The sequence below is a fragment of the Bos grunniens genome, chromosome 20 (genome assembly GCF_055505025.1).
Source record: "Bos grunniens cultivar Pamir isolate PY7600 chromosome 20, Bosgru_T2T1.0, whole genome shotgun sequence".
Taxonomy (NCBI): Eukaryota; Metazoa; Chordata; class Mammalia; order Artiodactyla; family Bovidae; genus Bos; species Bos grunniens.
Window position 1 is genome coordinate 31,791,483 of NC_141184.1, and position 13,301 is coordinate 31,804,783.

Consider the following 13,301-nt stretch of genomic DNA (forward strand, 5'->3'; position numbering starts at 1 on the left):
AGTAGAAGGGGATGACAGAGGATGAGATGGTTGGATGGCATCACCAACATGATGAACATGAGTTTGAGTAGGCTCTGGGAGTTGGTGATGGACAGGGAAGCCTGGTGTGCTGTAGTCCATGGGGTCACAGAGTCGGACACGATTGAGTGACTGAACTGAACTGAGGGGAAGAGTGTATTTTAGATAGGGATATCAGGAAAAGGACTTCCCAGGTGGCGCTAGTGGTAAAGAAGCTGCCTGCCAATGCTGGCAGAGAGGGTGGGTTTGATCCCTGGGTTGGGAAGATCCCCTGGACGAGGGCATAGCAGCCCACTCCAGTATTGTTGCTTGGAGAATCCCATGGACAGAGGAGCCTGGTGGGCTGCAGTTCATAGGGTTGCAAAGAGTCAGACATGACTGAAGCAACTTAGCACGCATGCACCCATGATCAGGAAAAAAACACTTCAAGGGTGTGGCACTTCAGCTGAAACTTAGAGGATAAGAAGCCCATGTGCAGACATAGAGGGAGAATATTCCAGACAAAGGAAAGATAGGTGTGAATTCTTGTAACAGAAATGAGAAAGTATCAGAAAGATCAACTGGGACACTGAATGTGGAGCAAGTGACATAAGATCACCTTGCACAGAGGGCAGGGCTAGATGATACACACCCTTGAGAGATGACAACCAAGGAAGCACCTTAGAAATGATGTGCCCATTGCTGCCTCTTCTCTCCTACACTGAAGAGTTCTAAAAACTTGCACCCTCATCATCTTCAAATGCCATGGTCTGCCTCTTAAGCCAGTTTTATCCCCAACTTAGGATCCTACCAGACAAAGCTCTTCACATTCAATTCAGAGTCTGATGAGTAACTGACTCGCCCTACTCAAATTATTCTCCAGACCCTGAATCTTATTTCCCCTTTCAGCCCCACCCCAGCTTCCCTTCCAAAGAACATAGAACTTTCCAAGGCACTTTGTTACTGATTCCACCCAGGGGTAAAGACCACTGGTAACCTGGCGCCATTGTTAGATAGCGCACAATTTTTACAGCTGACCTACTGTCTGTTTCCCTTTCAATGATTATTTTGAAACACATATGACATACTTTGCATGCACAAATGGCTGAGAAAATTCTAAATTAAAGCCCTTGCTGAGCTTAGCTGGCACAAACTTGGGGATTGTGCTACACAGATAGATTCTGGTGCCCTTCCAAATACACAACACCTTCCAAACACCGCTCCCTACCATCAGTCTCTGAGAGACTGGAATTATGTCCACAGATACATAGGCAACATCCTCCCACAGAAACAAAATATAAAACAAATGCCAGGAAGTAAACATCATCATTGCCTTCCTCATTGCTCTTCTAGTCTCCTCTTTGAAAATATCTGCAAAGTTAGAGCTGCAGTATGTATTATCTTTTCAAATTCAGGGGTGCAAATACTACTTAAATAATAAGAATACAACAGACTGTGGAGAGATGGAATGACCTGGAGGACACGTACAGAGAACAGTATCATAATCTTAGTTTTGAGCATAGAATGAGGTTCACGTGCAGACCTTCAAAACCAACTTAGCACAACTTCTTAGTTAACTCCTGAGTGACTCCAGGTAATTTATTTGGATTCTCCCTGCCTCAGTTTCCTCATCTGTACATTGGGAAGACCTTGGAATTTAACTTCTGAAACTATTACAAACATTAATGACTTGATGCAAAAATACCTATAATAGTAGTTGGCACACTAAAAATTCAATGAATGTTATTGCTATTAACAACTGAACCAATAAATAAAAACTGGCTGGAAAACTAAAAAGACTCAGTTAATACCAAATTGGGCTTTGGATGATGAGAGATGTATTCAACATATCCTCCAAATCACATACTGCCCCCAGAGAGCTAAAGACTTTTAAAATGCCCTTCAGGGGTGGGCTTCGAATATAGATGAACTACATTCGATGAACTATATATAGATGAACTAGGGGTGGAAAAGAACTGCCCAGAGGAGAGAAAGCAGGTTGGGAAAAGAATGTCCTGAAATCCTTGTCTTTGAAGAAGGGCCTCTTGCAGGGGTTGCATGGGTTTATAGTACTAAGCTGTGAGAATTCAGGTGAATGTGAGTGAAGAGGTTCCATAGATTTTAGGGGTATGGAAAAGAATCCATGAGGTTTGACAACGCAAAGCCAAGGCCAAGATCACTGAAGGTCAATGAGAAGCTGTGATGATTTATGTAATAAACTAGCAAAGATGAACTAGTTTGGCCTCTCAACTGAAACGTCACTCCTCTTGGACCTACTGAGTCCCTCTTAGACCAAGAGATGAATCCAGATGAGATAAGCTAACTCAGTGTCTTTTTGCTGGACCCTGTGACTTTGGCTCATTCAACACAACATCTGGTGCTTAAAATCACAAGGTTGCTTGTGGACCACTGGGTCATGGCCTGGACCCAACAGCAATTCATCACAGAACAAGGAGACCTGGCTAGATTCATGGAATTTGGCCTCATTTCAAAATAAATTTGGGACTCAGCAGGAATTTCCATCTTGATTTTTAACAAAAACTAGTCAAATACCCAAATTCCACACGAGATTTGTAATTGTGGAAGGCCCACAATCTGGGGCCTTGAGACTCTGAATTGATGTTTCTGAAACTAAGGAGATGCTTTCCACCTACTTCTTAGAGCTTGATTCATAGCGCAATGCAACAGAGGGAACAATCAGTATTATGAAAAGGGCCAATCAGGGAGCTATACATATACTCTTCACTGCATATTGTTTTATCAAGATTTATTGTATATAAATGTGTCCAGTCAGCAGCAGTAGTGAGTCTTATTAGCTCACTGCTTAGGAAATCAAGTTCTAGGGAAGCAAAAACAGAACAAAAAAACAAAAACCACCAACAAACAAAATAATATTATCCATCCTCACAAGAGTTTTTTGAAAGTACAGATTTAAAGCTAGAACAAGTTTTTCTTATTCATTCCAAAGCACTTTCAATCCTCAAAACTACAGGTGCATCACAAACAGAAATATGGAAATGGTCTAGTATGGGGATTTTATATTATACACACACACACACACATACACACACACCCTGATTATTTCACAAAGGAGTGAATGTGACTTCCAGTTATAGACACTATGACAAGATAAATTAGAAGACAGCAAGAAAGAAAAGATGAGAGGAAGAAGGTAAAATGAGTGAAAAGTGTGTGTGTGTGTGTGCGCTCAGTAGTGTCCGACTCTTTGTGACCCCATCAGCTAGCCAGGCTCCTCTGTCTGTGGAATTTTCCAGGCAAGAAAACTGGAGCAGGTTGCCATTTCCTACTCCAAGGAATCTTCCCGACCCAGGGATCAAACCTGTCTCTTGTGTCTCCGGCACTGGCAGGTGGGTTCTTTACCACAGTGCCACCTAGGAAGCCCCAAGGACCAGTAGGGTCTCTCAAGTCACATCATCCTGACACTATTTCTTTTTCCTCCCTTTTCCATTTATAAGAATCCAATTAGACTAATTTAAAATATGGTTCTTATCTTCTGTCTTTCCTGGCTTTGTTTGGTCTACAAACTTGGCTTCAGTTCTAGTCATTACTAAGAAAAGGGCAATATGATTAGTTATTTGAAAAACCCACTGGTTAATAGAAGAAAAATCATTTCTGAGATCTGCAAAAATAATAATAATGTTAAGATCTAGTGATTCTGTTCATCATTCAGAGTGAGTGTCTTAAAGATCTTGTTTGACAACGATCTCCTTTCCAGAGTGAGAATGTGGGCGACTTGGCTGGAACCCTGTCCACCAGGTAGAGGTCAAAAACCTGGGTATGGACTTTGGCTGTGCTATCGCTTGTTTGTATCTGAATGTCTGATTAAGTAATGGCCTATGGCTATTCAGATGTTATGAGAAAAGCTTTTTTTTTTTTTTTTTAATGGAGAATAATTATCCATCCTCAAGGTCGGCTGACTTTCAGGGCTTCTTCTTCTTTTTTTTTTTTTTTAACTCTAAACAGGAGGTGGTTGGTGGTTTGACTATATCTGTGTCTCTATCTGCATCTCACCAAATTGTAGAACTGAAGCTGTATGCTCCTGGCACATATACATGTAAAGCAGATGTATATGCCTCAGGACATTGTGTTGTATGTTCATCAACTTTGCTCGTCTACTAGGATGCTTCTGTATAACAGAGGGTTAGTTCTTAAATATTATGTCCCAGTTTTCACTATGAAATAAAAATGAGTTACTTTAGTTAAAAGCTATAAATAAGATGAGCAGTTGAGCCTACACTGAGAACAACAGTATCTAAGAAATAGGTTCACATGTACACAAGACGAGCTTCCCAGGCGGCGCCGGTGGTAAAGAACCCACCTGCCAATACAGGAGATGCAAGAGACAAAAGGCTCGATCCCTGGGGGTCGGGAAGATCCCCTGGAGGAGGAAATGGCAACCCACTCCAGTCTTCTTGCCTGGAGAATCCCATGGACAGAGGAGCCTGGCGGGCTACAGTAAATAGCATTGCAAAGAGTTGGACATGACTGAAGCAACTTAGCACCCACATATACAAGACAATGGGGTGTGTTTTGTTTTACAAATGAAAAAGGAAAGTATTTCTATCTTATAGTAAAATATCTGTTTGTGCTAGAATATGAAAAAAAGCTGGCAAAAGCTAAGACCTACATGGGAACAAGATACAGAGGGCTCAAAAGAAGGAAATTTTGCCTTTGTTGATAAAATCTGCAAATTTAAGGCTGAAAAAAAGAAATCTGTTTAAAATGTTGAACAAAATTAGTTCAATTTTCACTTGAAAAATGGTCATAAATTCTTTCTTGTCAGGTATTATATTAATGCAAAATTAGAATATGATAAATGACAAATTAGTCTTAGAATATTCTGTCTGCTCTTAACAAGAGGTAATCAAATTTATTCTTTAGCTTTGTGCAATCTGTCCAGATAATAGAGATTTTGCTTCTCCCCAGAATATATTCTGTGCTTTGTGCTGATTCTGTATGGCCCTGATTTTGAAAAAACAAAGAACAGGGTGCTAAAAGAACTAAAGTTCCTTACAATTATGTGATTTTTGACATATTTATTGTTAAATATTGGATTATCATTCTGGTAAGTAGAAGTGAAGGGAAGCAAAGCCGTTGTTGTTTGGCATGTAGGCTTCTGTTTGAATAAAGTATCTGCTCTCTTTTGATAGCTCTTTTTGATGCAATTTTTTTCAAGATAACACCATAAATTCAGAAAAAAAAGTATTATTGGCAAAGTATTTTTAAGAGCCAAATCATTTTTGACGCATACTCTATGGAGAAAATGCCAAAAACCCACTTCTTCATCTTGGTACCAATGCTATTACTCTCTGGCAAGATATGCTATTTGCATAGATTATTAAAGATCTGTTTCATTTTTTAACACAGATATAATTGAACAAATTGATTAGTAAACTTAGGCCATACACAGAGTATCATACCTGAGTTAAATCTCATATCACCTGGTAGAACAAACAACAAAAACTAAATGTTGCAAGTGAACCTAAGGTCAATAAAGCCAAGCTGAGAAATTGGTATGTGCTTACAGGGGTCTAGCCTTAAAGGCAGTAGGGAGAATCACTTCCTGGCAGCCAAGAACTTTAGCAATTTGCAGTGTCTCAAGAAAAGGCAAATTCATAAGCAGTTGTAGGCACTGTGGATGAAATCCAGATGGAAACAAATACCTTAATTTTGTTTTTCTTGCTTTGGAATAAATAAGTATATTGGGTAGTTGTTCAGTCGCTAAGTCATGTCCGACTCTTTGTGATCCCATGGACTACAGCACACCAGGCCTCTCTGTCCCTCACTATCTCCCAGAGTTTGCTCAAACTCAGGTCCATTGAGTCATTGATGCCATCCAACCATCTCATCCTCTGTCACCCTCTTCTCCTGCTGCCCTCAATCTTTCCCAGCAATGTGGTCTTTTCCAATGAGTCAGCTCTTTGCATCAGGTGGCCAAAGTATTGGAGCTTCAGCATCAATCCTTCCAATGATATTCAGGGTTGATTTCCTTTAGGACTGACAGGTTTGATTTCCTTGCTGTCCAAGGGATCAGCATATAAGAATGATTATGATCCTTGGAATAACAGGATATTGAGATGCAATCCTAGATTCTTTACAAACTTTCCAGGATGAAGCTAATTCTCTGGCTTCTGTATTGCTTGGCTTCTTACGGTTCTTGATTTGTTGGCTGCACAACAAGAACGGTGGTATGTGTTATACATGCTGCTCCTTTAAAAGGAAGCAGGCAAAAAACACAAAACCCAGTGAGACTAGCCCTTTTGCAATCAAAAATAATCTTAGAAGACTGTTTATGACCACACAAAGGACTATTAAGAAAAAGTATCCAAAACTTGGAAGAAAAGCGAAAAGATAACTGAGACAGTTGTCTAACAAGCCCACCCAAGGTTTGCTGGGCCCTAGGCTTGGAGCTATAGCTTTGTTTGGCTTACTATTTACCACTGATAAGAGCCCAGGCATTTTACAACTGCACAAAAACAGATGTTAATTTGTAGAAAACTTATAAACTACAATTGCTTTTTGTTCAACAGACAAGATAACCCCAAAGGTTATGGTTTTATTGCACTATAGGAAATGAACCACTTGTGTATCAAACTTAGGAATTTCATTGCTGTTTCTTCTTCATTGCAGTGTTCTTTTCTGTTCTTCCTTCACTGGCTGTATACTGATACATGCTAGTTTCTCATGTCGTCCTATGAATCAGCTTTGTCATCTTTCCAGTTTCCTCATTACTGCAGTAATTAAAACGTTGCACATGCTTACCATAATTTTTATTGGAATGTGTTTTATTCATTGAAAATAATATTTTGATAAGAACAAAGGATCACAGTTCGGCCACTAACAAAATACATTTAAAATAACTCAAGTAATTTACTTGCAATGATGAATCATCATGACAAGGATCAATCTCTTAAGCTCATAGCATCCCTCCAAAATTGCCCAAGCCCACATTCTTCTCCATGTTTACCTTCCTCCTGATTCCACATTACAAAAGCCCCCAGAGAGCTAGTCTAGTAGGACTAAACCCTACTCAGAGGACTGGGGAGAGTCACTGAGCTTGTCAAAACAGAATCTTTAATTTACTGGTTGTGGAGGGGAAAATCTAAGAACATGCATACAATTTTCATCCCATCACAGAGTTAAAGGAATTCTATGGATTTAGAGGCTGGAAAGTCAAGTTTAAGTAGAGATTGATAAGAAAAAAATCACATATTTTTTGGCTTTTTTTGTGCACACCACACAAGAGAGGTGATATTGGCCAGGGAAGCCTGCAAAGGAAGATTGTCCTATGTCTTGGCATCATGGGGATTTGCAGGGCTTATACTTCCTTGCTGAAGGCTTGCCAGATGAGCCATGAGGAGGAAGACAGAAGATACTTTATGCTAGCCACAGTGTTCAGCAAATAGTTTAAAAAACAGAGGTTCATGCAGGCAATATTTTTAAATAGACAAGGCAACATTTGCACCCCTTGTTTGCAATTTTTCTCTTTATTTTTTTTGGAAAATCCAATTTTATTTTTCTATTGGAAAAAGTACCAGTGGACTCCATTAATGGTCTACTTACGCCTTAAATGTCAACTTTGTCCACGTATAGAAGAAGGTCTTCATCACAGCCATTAAAATTTATTTTTTATTGATATATAACTGCTTTACAATGTTGTATTAGTTTCTGCTGTACAGAAAAGTGAATCAGCCACATGTATACATATATCCCCTCTTCCACTTTCTTTTGGCACCATCTTGCCTGTTTTTTCAGGCAGAAAATAGTCATTTCAAGTAAATTGCCTTCCTGTGCAAACAAATTTCAGCTAGTCTTACAGAAGGAACTCAGAGCAGAATTTTCATCTTATCAATGAAATAGTCAAGAGCACTGAAGAAAAGGAAGCAATGGACTAATAAACTAATAATAATGGCCCTGAGCCAGATTCTCTTAGAAGCACTTTGTATATATTAAGTCATTTGATCTACACAGTAAATACAACTATTACCCCATTTACAGATGACATGGGTTGCTTTCCAGATAATCACACAGACAGTAAGTGGCACAGCAAGGATTTAAACACATCCAGTAGTCATGTACAGATGTGAGAGCTGAATAATAAAGAAGGCTGAAGGCCGAAGAATAGATGCCTTTGAACTGTGATGCTGGAGAAAACTCTCGAGAATCCCTTAGACAGCAAGGAGATCAAACCAGTCAGTCCTAAAGGAAATCAGTCCTGAATATTCATTGGAAGGACTGAGGCTGAAGCTGACACTTCAATACTTTGGCCACCTGATGCAAAGAGCTGACTCACTGGAAAAGACCCTGATGCTGGAAAAGATTGAAGGCAGGAGGAGAAGGGGGCTACAGAGGATGAGATGGTTGGATGGCATCACCGACTCAATGGACATGAGTTTGAGCAAACTCTGGGAGATGGTGAAGGACAGCGAAGCCTGGCGTGCTGCAGTCCATGGGGTAGCAAACAGTCAGACACGACTGAGTGACTGAACTAAACTAAAACTAAAATGGAATAGAATCAAATAGAGAAACCCTATGCATTCCAAAACCCACAACAAAGTAAGCTGTAAAAATATACAAAATATAAACCATTGAGAAGAAGATAGATGCAAAGGAAACACAAAGTGGTGTTGGTGAAAGGAAGGCTCTATAAAGAAGCCGAGAGCAATGTATCTTTGTGACAGGTTTTTAAAGAGGTTGTGAGAGAAAGAGATACTCTGGTATACTGTGGCCTGAGTGGATAGTGCTGCAACCCTTCTGGACCACAGCCTGGCAAGAGTTCTAGAAATTTTTAAACACAGTTACGCTTTGACCTAGTATTCCATTTCTAGAAATTTAGCTACAAAACAGTTGCACACATGATTAACTCGCTCTTCTGACCAGGGAGGCATAAGACGGTCAGGTGACTCGACTGTCCAATGAGCATCTATTAAGTCCAGTGGTTTCATAGCACTGTCAGTTTCTAAGACTCTTAAGAAGGTTAATTATGCAAAGTGGCATTTGAAATCCCTTACCCATAGGACAGCTCCTAGTCACTGGCTCTGTCATCTTTACTTTCTAGAACTTAACTTATGAATAAAAGGCAGCATGGAAAACAGAAATTTTAGTAGTTCCCTTAAAAGTAGAGAAGTTATTATGACATATGAATGTTATATTTTTTTAAAAAGTCTTTTGCCCCAAATCAGATAAAAACATTTTTAATCATTAGAAGATAGAAGTGAAATACTCAAAGAGGGGGAAGAAGAGTTAAAGCACTTGGTGCTGCTGCTGCTAAGTCACTTCAGTTGCGTCTGACTCTCTGCGACCCCATTGACAGAAGCCCACCAGGGTCCCCCGTCCCTGGGATTCTCCAGGCAAGAACACTGGAGTGGGTTGCCATTTACTTACATACAATTCAAACATTTAAATATTACTTGTTGGTTGATTTGTATGGTGATCTTAGCCATCTGTATCAACAACTTCAACTTCAAACTCCTTATTTCAAATGTTTGTCAAACATTCCACAAGAAAATACTCTGCTTGTAAAAACATGCAAACAAACATCCACAGTGGAAGCTATCCAGAGACTTCTAAAATTGTGAACAACTCTCATCCAATTGGACAATGGGATTAGAATGAATATTTTGCAGAGAATGAAAGAGATTTCTGGTATTAACATGGCAAGCTTCTTAATTAGGCTCTTCACAGCTCTCCTCCTCAAAAAAAAAAAAAAAAACTGATTGCCAACTCCAAAAAGTGGCTTCATTTTCCAACTCCAATGTTTTATCAGAACTCAGGAAAAGGCATTCCAAGTCCTTCCACCCTTCCTGCTATAAACAGGTCAAGGAGATTGTCCTTTGATGGTAATCATCAAGAATACACTCTCAAAAGGATTCTCAATGGTCAAAAGAAAACCAGAACCAAAGATCTGATCCATGTTTATATAATTAGGGACTTGATATATGTCTCCAAGGATAAATCTCATCAGACAGACAGCAGCTGAGGTGAGTGGCCATGATGTTAGCTCCCACTTTAAAAAGAATATAAAGTTGCCTACTGAAAGTAGAATTGCATGTTCCAGTCTATATGTGCTTATCCCACATGCAGTCTGTCCGCCTGGCTGAAGAATCTAGAGAGACAACAGTTGAATGGAAAGAAAACGGAACTCCCATATGACCCATTTATGAAACTGCCAGCATCAGCCGAAGGTGAACATATGCATATTGCATGACCCAGCAATTCCATTCCTAGGTGTGAAGGGAGTAGGTGTGTATATGTGTGTGTGTGTTCCCTGGGGAACGTTTAGGGGAACGTTCCCCTAAACGTGCACGTATGTTCATCAAAAGACATGTACTAGGAACTTCCCTAGCAGTCCAGCGGCTAAGACTCTGCACTCCCACTGCATGGGGCCCAGGGTTTGATCCCTGATCAGAGAACTAGTTCCTATACACATGCCACAACTAAGAGCCCTTATGCTGCAACTATGAGTTCTTATACCACAACTGAAATACTCCGCATGCTACAACTAAGGGCTTCCCAAGCAGCTCAGTAGTAAAGAATTCGCCTGCCAATGCAGGAGCCGCAGGAGATGTGGATTCAAACCCTAGAAAGATCCCCTAGAGGAGGAATGGCAACCCACTTCAGTATTCTTACCTGGAGAATTCTCTGGACAGAGGAGCCTGGCAGGCCACAGTCCATGGGGTCAGACACAACTGAAGGTACTGAGCATCTGGCACTGTGCTCCAAAGATCCCACATGCCACAAGAAGACGGGGACCCCATGTGCTGAAACTAAGACCTGGAGCAGCCAAATCAATAGTTTTTTAAAAGGCATGTATTTGCAGTAAAAAAAAAAAAAAAGAAGAAAAAAAGAAAGTACCTATGAAAATATTTGGATTTAAGTATTTATATATTTTAATGCAAAAAATAAAATAAAATTAGAATTGAAACTCTTTCAACAACAACAACAAAAAAGGCATGTATTAAAACGTTTATAGCAACATTAATAAAAAAGCCCAAACAGAAACTATTAAATGCCCATCAGTAGTATTCACATGATGGTATTCTCTACTTGGAACGATGATCTTAAACCACACACAACCTTGTGGATGAATCTCACCAATGCAATGTTGAGGGGAAAAGTCAGGTACTAGAATATGTATTTGGAGAAGACAATGGCACCCCATTCCAGCACTCTTGCCTGGAAACTCCCATGGATGGAGGAGCTTGGTAGGCTGCAGTCCATGGGGTCGCTAAGAGTCAGACATGACTGAGCGACTTCACTTTCACTTTTCACTTTCATGCACTGGAGAAGGAAATGGCAACCCACTCCAGTGTTCTTGCCTGGAGAATCCCAGGGATGGGGGAGCCTGGTGGGCTGCTGTCTATGGGGTCACACAGAGTCGGACAAAACTGAAGCAACTTAGCAGCAGCAGCAGCAGCAGAATATGTATTGAATTATTCCATCTATATGAAGTATCAAAAAGGCAAAAGTAATCTATTCTGTTAGGCTTTTTAAGTTGAATGATTACAAAAGAATAAAAATTCGATGTCCAGTCATTCCATTGGAAGAGGGTGCTCAGGTCAGGAGGCAGGATCAGTCAGGACAGGGATCCCTGCCTCTTTCCTTCTCTACAGCTTCAAGGTGGCTGGAGCACAAAGCTCCCTGGCCTTCCTGGGAGGTTCACTTTCCCTAAATCTAGATTTCCACCCATATGATGCAAACCTTTAAAATTAAAGGCTTCAAGCTTGGTAGGAACAGGGAAGTGGCAAGATAGAAGACATTACTGAGACCATGTTACTATCAGAGTAAATATTCTAATTATGCATCCTGAGTTGGATTATCTTCGCTTGCCTGGGTCTATTCCACAGCATCCTCCCTTCACCACCTGAATCTTTCTTTGTTTGCTTTTAAGCAAAGTCTTTGATGAGAGCAAAAAGCAGAAACTCAGCCTCCCATCTTACTAAATGAGACTGCCCTTCTCTCAAAGGTCCTCTGAGCTTCCAAAGAGCTCATCTCAGATGCCACTGTCTCTGCTCATAGGGACCTGACGCTGAGATTTCTTTATATAAACAAGCAGCAGGACGTGTGAGTGAAGACTTTTCATTCTGATGGCAATGTGACAAGATTTCCCCCTTATCCTGGCTTCAATAAAACTTTCCCTTGTAACTTGAGATAAAAGCAGTTCTTTGGTCGCAATATTTCCCATGGCAAGAATATAAAACTGCAGTGCAACTAACATAGCAATCTCATTTCCATCAAACTCAGAAGATACCTTTTTATATGTGAACTTAATGAAATGCCACTATAACCAAGATGACAATATGATCGACCAGTAATTATGTGCTAGGAGAATAAAGCAAAGCAGTGACACAGATTTTCACAATGCACAAATAATAAAACCATTATCACTCTTGACCCTGTATTGGGTTACTTGTGTGTAACAATAATGGCAATGATAAACAGTTACATTATTCTTACCACTGTTCCAAGTTTTAGATATATTTTATCTTAATGTTTTAAAAATATTAACAAGTTTTAAATAATATCATTTTTAACCACTTTTTTTTATTTTAATTGGGCTTCCCTGGTGGCTCATAGTAAAGAATCTGTCTGCAATGCAGGGGACCCGAGTTTGATCCCTGGGTCAGGAAGATCCCCTGGAGAAGGAATGGAAACCCACTCCAGTATTCTTGCCTGGAGAATTCTATGGACAGAGGAGCCTGGCCGGCTATTGTCCATGGGGTTGCAAAGAGTCAGACATGACTGAGAGACTAACACTTTCACTTTATATTAATAAGGGTATTGACTTTCTCTATATATACATATAGATATATGTGCCTACACACATGCACACACACACACACACACACACACACACACATATATATATATATACACATGTATCTATACATACAGATATATATGTTTTAGGCTGTGCCATGAGGCCTGAGGAATCATAGTTTCCTCACTAGAGGTTGAACCCATGACCCCTGCATTGGGAGCTCAGAGTCAACCACTGGACTGCCAGAGAAGTCCCTTAAAAAGTTTTAATGCTTAGAAACACACTATGAAGTGAAAACTACTATTAACCGCACCTTCCAGATGAAGGATGAGGGAGGCCAAGAGAGAATAAGTAATCAGCGTCAAGTCTCAAAGTTGGTTGGGGTGAGCTGGGATATGAGCTCAGGCAGCCTCACTGCCTCGCCTAAGAAGGCTGGATCGTCCTACTTGTTTCTTAGAATGAATATCAAAGTAAGTTTGATTCTTTTCAGTGGATTGTAGTCATGTAGATAAGAGGACTACAG

General features: G+C 40.1%; 1 protein-coding gene across 10 annotated transcripts in view; it reads right to left on the reverse strand.

Moving 5' to 3' along the window:
• The window catches only part of ADAMTS12 (ADAM metallopeptidase with thrombospondin type 1 motif 12), a 395,312-nt gene that overhangs the window by 208,026 nt on the left and 173,985 nt on the right, over positions 1 to 13,301 (reverse strand). The window contains exon 1 of one of the 10 annotated variants that reach the window (XM_086361331.1): positions 10,648 to 10,862. The exons of the other annotated variants lie outside the window; for them this stretch is intronic. The gene's annotated coding sequence lies outside the window, so the exon portion shown is untranslated. Of the gene's footprint in view, positions 1 to 10,647; positions 10,863 to 13,301 lie in introns of those variants that run through there. 10 annotated transcript variants of the gene reach the window in all.